At 39.2% G+C, this 6886-nt stretch overlaps 1 long non-coding RNA gene across 1 annotated transcript in view; it reads left to right on the top strand.

The window, feature by feature from the left end:
• Positions 1-6886, top strand: part of LOC123586740 — a 360359-nt gene that overhangs the window by 111281 nt on the left and 242192 nt on the right. The gene's annotated exons all lie outside the window — the stretch shown is intronic.

Here is a 6886-nt window from a genome sequence, read left to right as displayed (position 1 = left end):
CTGATAAAGAGGTTGTATCTAACATTATCAACCCATCGGAAGCGATCAGATGATTGGAAGCAGTAGCTCTATGTAGCTTCAATGTAATATTCAAACTTTTTTCTAAAATGGCTTTTAGAAATGTTTTTCTTGTTTAGCTTAAAGTGAAACCTCCCTTTTAAAAATCAGAGAACTGAATACCAATAAATAGGCTGAGCCTGAAAGCACTTGCTATTAAATTATTGAAAACTATTAAAATCAATCTGTTTAGAATAGTCAAATTACTAAGGACTTGTAATAACGGAAGGGTCTAGAGAGGTCTCCTTTCTAGTTAAGCCTTTCTAGTTCCCTCAGCTGGTCCTCATAGGGTCACTTCTGGACTCACCATTATTCTTCAGTTAGTATACCTGTTAAAATCTGAACTGAACACAGAGCTCCAGATGAGGATTAATGAACGCATAGTATGGTGAGATTGTTTATACCCTTATCCTATGTCTAATCTAAACTTATGTGTGTGAGAGAGACAGACAGACAGAGACAGAGAGAGAGAAAGAGAATGGTGGGATTTGAGGAATGCTAGAACAAAATAGCAGGAATGGAGATCAGAATATGATTGATGGAGTATTTCCTAAAGTATTTAGGAGACTAGGGGTGCCTGGGTGGCTCAGTTGGTTAGGTCTCTGACTCTTGGTTTCAGCTGAGGTAATGATCTCACTGTTTGTGAGTTTGAGTCCAGCATCAGGCTCTGGACTGAGAGCATGGAGCCTACTTGGGATTCTCTGTCCCCCTCTCCCTGTCTTTCCCCTGCATGCGCTGTATCTCTTTCTGTCTCAAAATAAATAAATAAACATTAAAAAATTATTTAGGGGTGCCTGCGTGGCTCATTCAGTTAACCATTGGACTCTGGTTTTGGCTCAGGTCATGATCTCGCAGTGTTGTGAGTTCAAGCCCTGTGTTGGGCTCTGCATTGGCAACACACATCCTGCTTCGGATTCTGTCTCCTCTGTCTCTGCCCCTCTCCCACCCATGCTGTCTCTGTCTCTCTCAAGATAAATAAATAAACTTAAAAAAGGTATTTAGGAGCCTAACAAGGCAGAAGATTATTTTTACTTGTACTTCATGATTTTTGAGGTACAAACCCAGAGAAATTGAATCTATCAAATGTAGAGGATAAGTTTGGGACTAGAAAAGGCAGACAAACTTGAAGGTTAGAAGCCAGGATGAAGTTTGGATCAGTTGTGAAGGATCCAGGTTGTTTGCTGATAGCACTCATTTTCATTGGTTTCTAGTTCTCCAATTCCTTCCCTACCTCGGGACATTTGGGAGTCTCTCTGGGCACTGTGCCTGAGATTTCTTTTTCTCCTGGTTTGGGTGCAAGGAGCGGACAGGACAATTCTGAAAGTAGCACCCTGGAAGAATGCCAGTGGAAAGCTTGGTGAACAGAATACAACATGAACGTCTTCTTATGGAGTGAAAATTGTATATCAACAGGGCTGAGAAGCAAAAAAGCCATGGAGTGAAGAGTAACAGAATGGCTATGTATGAGATGGCCCCGGAAAAATTCCAGGACAAAGTGTAGATATTTGTGGCAGGTACCTAAGCATTTTTAATTTTTCTGGAAAAAGGTAGTCTAGGAATTAAAGGTGGACCCGACAGATTCAGAGGCGTCAGGTAGGGGCAGGTGACAGGAGCATTGAGCCTTTTCATTGGTGCAGTCTGCAAAGGCTGTCTTTGATTAATTGTGATCTATTCACTCCTGAGCACATTCATTCCAATTCTATTTCAGCCCAGCTAAGACTGAAGTAACACAAGTTCAAATGTGCATAGTTACAGAATATTTACTGTTTTTGCATGGTTAAAATTCAACTTCTTTACATGAATAGAATAATGAAATGTTAGAAATGGGTTACTGGTGGTGGTGGTGGTTTAAGAAATAAGCTATTTACAGAGCATCCTCTTCTTTTGTATGATTGTTGCCATTTGTTCACAGTAAATATATTCTATATATTTTAATATATGGTCTTTAAAATACATAATTAAGATATAACACTTTAATGTAATATGATATATACTTTATATAGTTAATACATAATACTTTTAAGTATATTCTAGAAGCATGATAAACAACTGGTGAATTCACTCATAGATACTGGGGAGTTCTTCAGTGAAATGTATCCAATTGGCAGCAGTTTGGGCCAATGTTTTCATTCTCACAAAGGAGAGATTTTCTGATGTGTCTGTAAATATAACCACCTGCGTTCAGACCGTGTGGAGTAGTTACTACCTTAACTGCTACGGAGAGTTTTCTATTTAGATGGAAACACAAACTCTATAGTTTTATTTTCTATCCCCTGGCAAAAGTGTATTTCTTTTCAAACCAGATTTTGTAATGATATTCAGCAGCTATTTCTGACTATGTACCTCTGATACTTAAATGAACTAACTTAGAATATATTTTTGTATACTTTAAATAAACCACAAATTAGATAATAAATTATGAAAACCTTTACTATGGTGCTTAACACTTAAGTACTATATGAAAATGCTTGTTCCTGCTTACTAATTTAAGTAGAGAAAATGAAAAGAAAGATGTACTGAAACAGTCTGTGAAAGACAGTATGTGATGTGAATATGTCAGCTATTGCCTCCTTAGTCTTTAACAGGTTTTTAACAACACAATTATTTTAGCTCTATATTCCTTAAATAATTTTTAAAAATATTGTATTCAAGTTTTTGTTTACAACCTCATAGTTTTTACTAAAAAGTTTAGAAACATGTGAGTTCTGTGTGCTTTGTAGGTAGCACCTTGCTTAAGAAACCTCTCAAAGTACTGATTTTTTTTTTAACCAGAAACTTCATTTTATCACCAAGAAGTATAGCCCTTCTCCTAGAGTGAGCAGATATGTGTGATCTGTCCTCTGTGAGGGCCCAATTGCCTTTTACAGATCCTGAGATACCCATCTATGTGGATTTCCCCGTGTTCCACGGCCACCCTTTGTGTCAGGATCCTGAGAGTCTGCTCCTGCTTTTCTTGAATTCTGGATCTGATCCCCTTAGCCTTTCTACTCTGTCCCTTCAGCCTGCAATTCCTTCCCATGTTGTATCTTTGTAGAGCAACCTCTGTCATAATAGACTCAATGCCCATATCTTAAATTTTTTTAATGTTTATTTATTTTTGAGAGAGAGAGAGAGAGAGAGACAGAGCATGAGAGGGGGAGGAGCAGAGAGAGAGGGAGACACAGAATCCGAAACAGGCTCCAGGCTCTGAGCTGTCAGCACAGAGCCCAACGCGGGGCTCGAACTCAAAAACCACGAGATCATGACCTGAGCCGAAGCCGGACGCTCAACTGACTGAACCACCCAGGCACATCAATGCCCAGATCTTAGAGCATGGTGGAATATTCTGTAACCCAGACTTGACTCACCTCCTCTTCTTGGCTTCTCTGCTTGCTGCTAACTAGAAACAACCTAACTTTGGCTTCTGCCTTGTGTAAACCAGAAACATGGTGACAATGTAAATTAAAAACGGATTACTGAACACCCCACACTATTGCCAGCACAAAAAATGCACCTAAAAAACAGTTAAAACTAGCTACCAACTTGTCTGCATTTATTCAAATGACTTACTCTAAAGATGCCTTTACGACAATTGTGGTTCTGTCAGTCTATAAAGTCCAGTCATTAACTCCCAATCATTACAGCTTCCATTTCATGGTGGTTCTACATCCATTCTCTTGACTTTCCCAGGAAATTAGTAATGCTTTCAGGTTTCTGACCTCTAGTTTGTAATGGAAAAGGAACAGCAGCCCTGCTTGGTTTCCATTTTCTCCTGAGCACTTAGTAGTTGGTCTTTTTGTGTCTTAGCCAACTGGATTACAGAGATCAGTTAGAATCTCAGTGTCTGCCCCCCCAGCCACCTCCACCCTCCAGTCTATTTAAGGCAACATTAGCAACTAGAAAAGTGAAGTTCTTCTCCTGGAAAAAAGAAGACAGCTTACAGTTGTTTAATTTGGACTGCGTTGTGTTCTTTAGCTTTATTGTACATTCATGATGTTTATCTGTGGAACCCGCTGAGAGCAAGGTTGAGGATACATTCCTTGAAGACGATGTGCGTTGGCTTTGTCAGGCAGCCCAGACACTTCTAACCTAGGACTTCTTTCTTATTTTCTTGGCTTGTTGTCATGAGGAAAGAGGAGGTTCCAGGACCATATACATAGGGCAAATGTAAATGATAAATCCAGGAGAGCACAGAATACCCTGGTATCATGCCGAATTCAGGTTTCCTTGTCATTAGTCCTTGCAGGTAACTGTGTTTTCCTCTCCACTCTTTCACTGAAGATGCAGCACTTTGAAGTCCTTGGCTCATCTTCCTACCTGGAGCTGCCTGGAATCTCTTTTTCTGACGTGCAAAGCCTCCTAAAAGCCAACCCTTCAGATATCTGAAAATAGCAAATGCTGAGCTCAACCATATGTTAAATACTAGTTTACTACTCTGGTTTAGGGTTCTCTCTGTTTTTCTGTGGGGATTTTCTTTCCTTTTTTTTTTTTTTTTTGTAACCTTAAATATATGTTTAAATGGGAGGGGAGAGGTATTTTGTTACATGTATTTTTCTAACATTTCTAGGTGTCTGATAGGCGATATTTCAAGATATGTCTTATCTACCATTATCCATATTTTCTTTTATCTGAAATAATGTGATGTATTCATTTTTAATGTAATAAAGTATCGAGGAAACTGGAACTTTTCTTTATTATCTTTATCTTTGTAGTTCTTGTTTCTTTGTATTTCTTTTTTTTTTTCTTTTTTTTTTTCAACGTTTATTTATTTTTGGAACAGAGAGAGACAGAGCATGAACGGGGGAGGGGCAGAGAGAGAGGGAGACACAGAATCGGAAACAGGCTCCAGGCTCTGAGCCATCAGCCCAGAGCCCCACGCGGGGCTCGAACTCACAGACGGTGAGATCGTGACCTGGCTGAAGTCGGACGCTTAACCGACTGCGCCACTCAGGCGCCCCTGTATTTCTTTGTTATCACAGATGGAAATCATGACTATTTGCTTCTTTAAGTCACCATATATGTGTTAAACATACTGGGCTTACCAGTATGTGGTTGCAAAGTGGGGGTCTGTCTGGTTTCTTTCATTTAAAAAAAATTTTTTTAATGTTTATTTATTTTTGAGAGAGAGAGAGAGAGAGAGAGAGAATCTGAAGTAGGCTCCAGGCTCTGAGCTGTCAGCACAGAGAAACTCAGGAGCTGTGAGATCATGACCTGAGCCAAAGTTGGACGCTTAACTGACAGAGCCACCCAGGCACCCCTGTCTGGTTTGTCACCCCCTAAATATCTCACTGCCCTTATTCTTTAATATGAGCCTGTTACTTTCTGCAAGGTATCTGAATTTCCTGCTATGGAAGGGCAGGACATGGCAATTTATTTATTTTTTTAATCATAGAGAGTAAAATGGCTCTGATGCAGATTTCTATTTAAAAACTTGACAATCTTGGGGCATCTGGGTGGCTCAGTCGGTTGAGCGTCTGACTTCGGCTCAGGTCATGATCTCACAGTTCGTGAGTTCCAGCCCTGCGTAGGGCTCTGTGCTGACAGCTCAGAGCCTGGAGCCTGCTTCGGATTCTGTGTCTCCCTTTCTCGCTGCCCCATCCCCACTCATTCTCTGTCACTCTCTGTCTTAAAAATAAATAAAACATTAAAAAAAATTTAAAAATAAAAGAATAAAAACTTTACAATCTTGAAACGAATCTATCTCCAGGGTAATGGTAATGCCGAGCCCCATGTGACCCATCTATGGAGGTTTATGTGATGTCCGGGGACTCAGGGAAGCAGATAGCTAGGTAGTACTGAGGGGCAAGGCAATTTAAGAAGAATAGTTCCTTCCATTAGCTGGTAGGTGGTACAAAAAAGGTGGAGAACGGGGGACTGGCCTGCGAGGTCTCCCCCTCCTTTACTAAAGGAATCACCCAGTTTTCTCATCCATGCTTCAACTGCTTTTGTGGGCATAGCGCTGCGACTGGTACAGTAGGTGCTCAAGAAATATTTAAACAATTAATGAATATATCCCCTTTCTAATAAGATTCATCCAAAATAAAACCTACCTTTAATGTTCCTTTAACTAATTTTCATTAACATAAAAATTATGGAGTGGAGTTGGGAAGGAGTTTATCGTATAAATTGTCTCACATTGCAAATCTTCCTTAGAGATAGTCCTGTGTCTCTGCTGTAACCTGTTTATAATCTACAATTAGTGTAGTAGTTAATGAGATATATCTGGAAATGCCAAGCTTTGTAAGTATAATTTGCTCAAATACGTATTTTTGTGCAACATGCAAATTTGAACAATGGAGTCCTTGTGTTTCTATCAAATAAGGAACTAGAATAAAACAAAGCAAACATGTGTCTTTAGGATCTTAGAATAGCATAATAAAACTACACCTGAGAACCTTTGGAAGGACATGATATGCAAACAAGTTAGTTAACACATGTTAAATTTTAGGAAACTTGAAGAATTAAAAAAAAAGCAATCTCAGAGCTTTAGAAATCTACAATAACATGCTTTTTATCATAAAAAACAAACAAACAACCCCCCCCAAAACAACCCAAAAAATGTTTCCCCCCCTCAAGTTTGAATATCTGGGGGTTGCCTTAATAACTATAAAACTAGTCCATCACATTTTTATTCAGATATAGAAAATGTAGCTTTACAACATTTTTACATAAAAGAAAAGTAATTTGGCTCAAAGAAAATTATAAAAGAAAATGAAAGTAATTGCCATTATGAAAGGTATAATTTGGGGGGCCTATAGTCATGTATGGCATCCTGAATGCTGGACATCAGGCCAAGAGAAATGACCTGTGTGGTTTTTGTAGGTGAAACTGAGGAAAGGGGCAGAATGGG

Source organism: Leopardus geoffroyi, chromosome C3 (assembly GCF_018350155.1).
Source record: "Leopardus geoffroyi isolate Oge1 chromosome C3, O.geoffroyi_Oge1_pat1.0, whole genome shotgun sequence".
In the NCBI taxonomy this organism is placed as follows: Eukaryota; Metazoa; Chordata; class Mammalia; order Carnivora; family Felidae; genus Leopardus; species Leopardus geoffroyi.
Note: the sequence above shows the minus strand (reverse complement) of the source record. Positions and strands in the feature narration are given on the sequence as shown.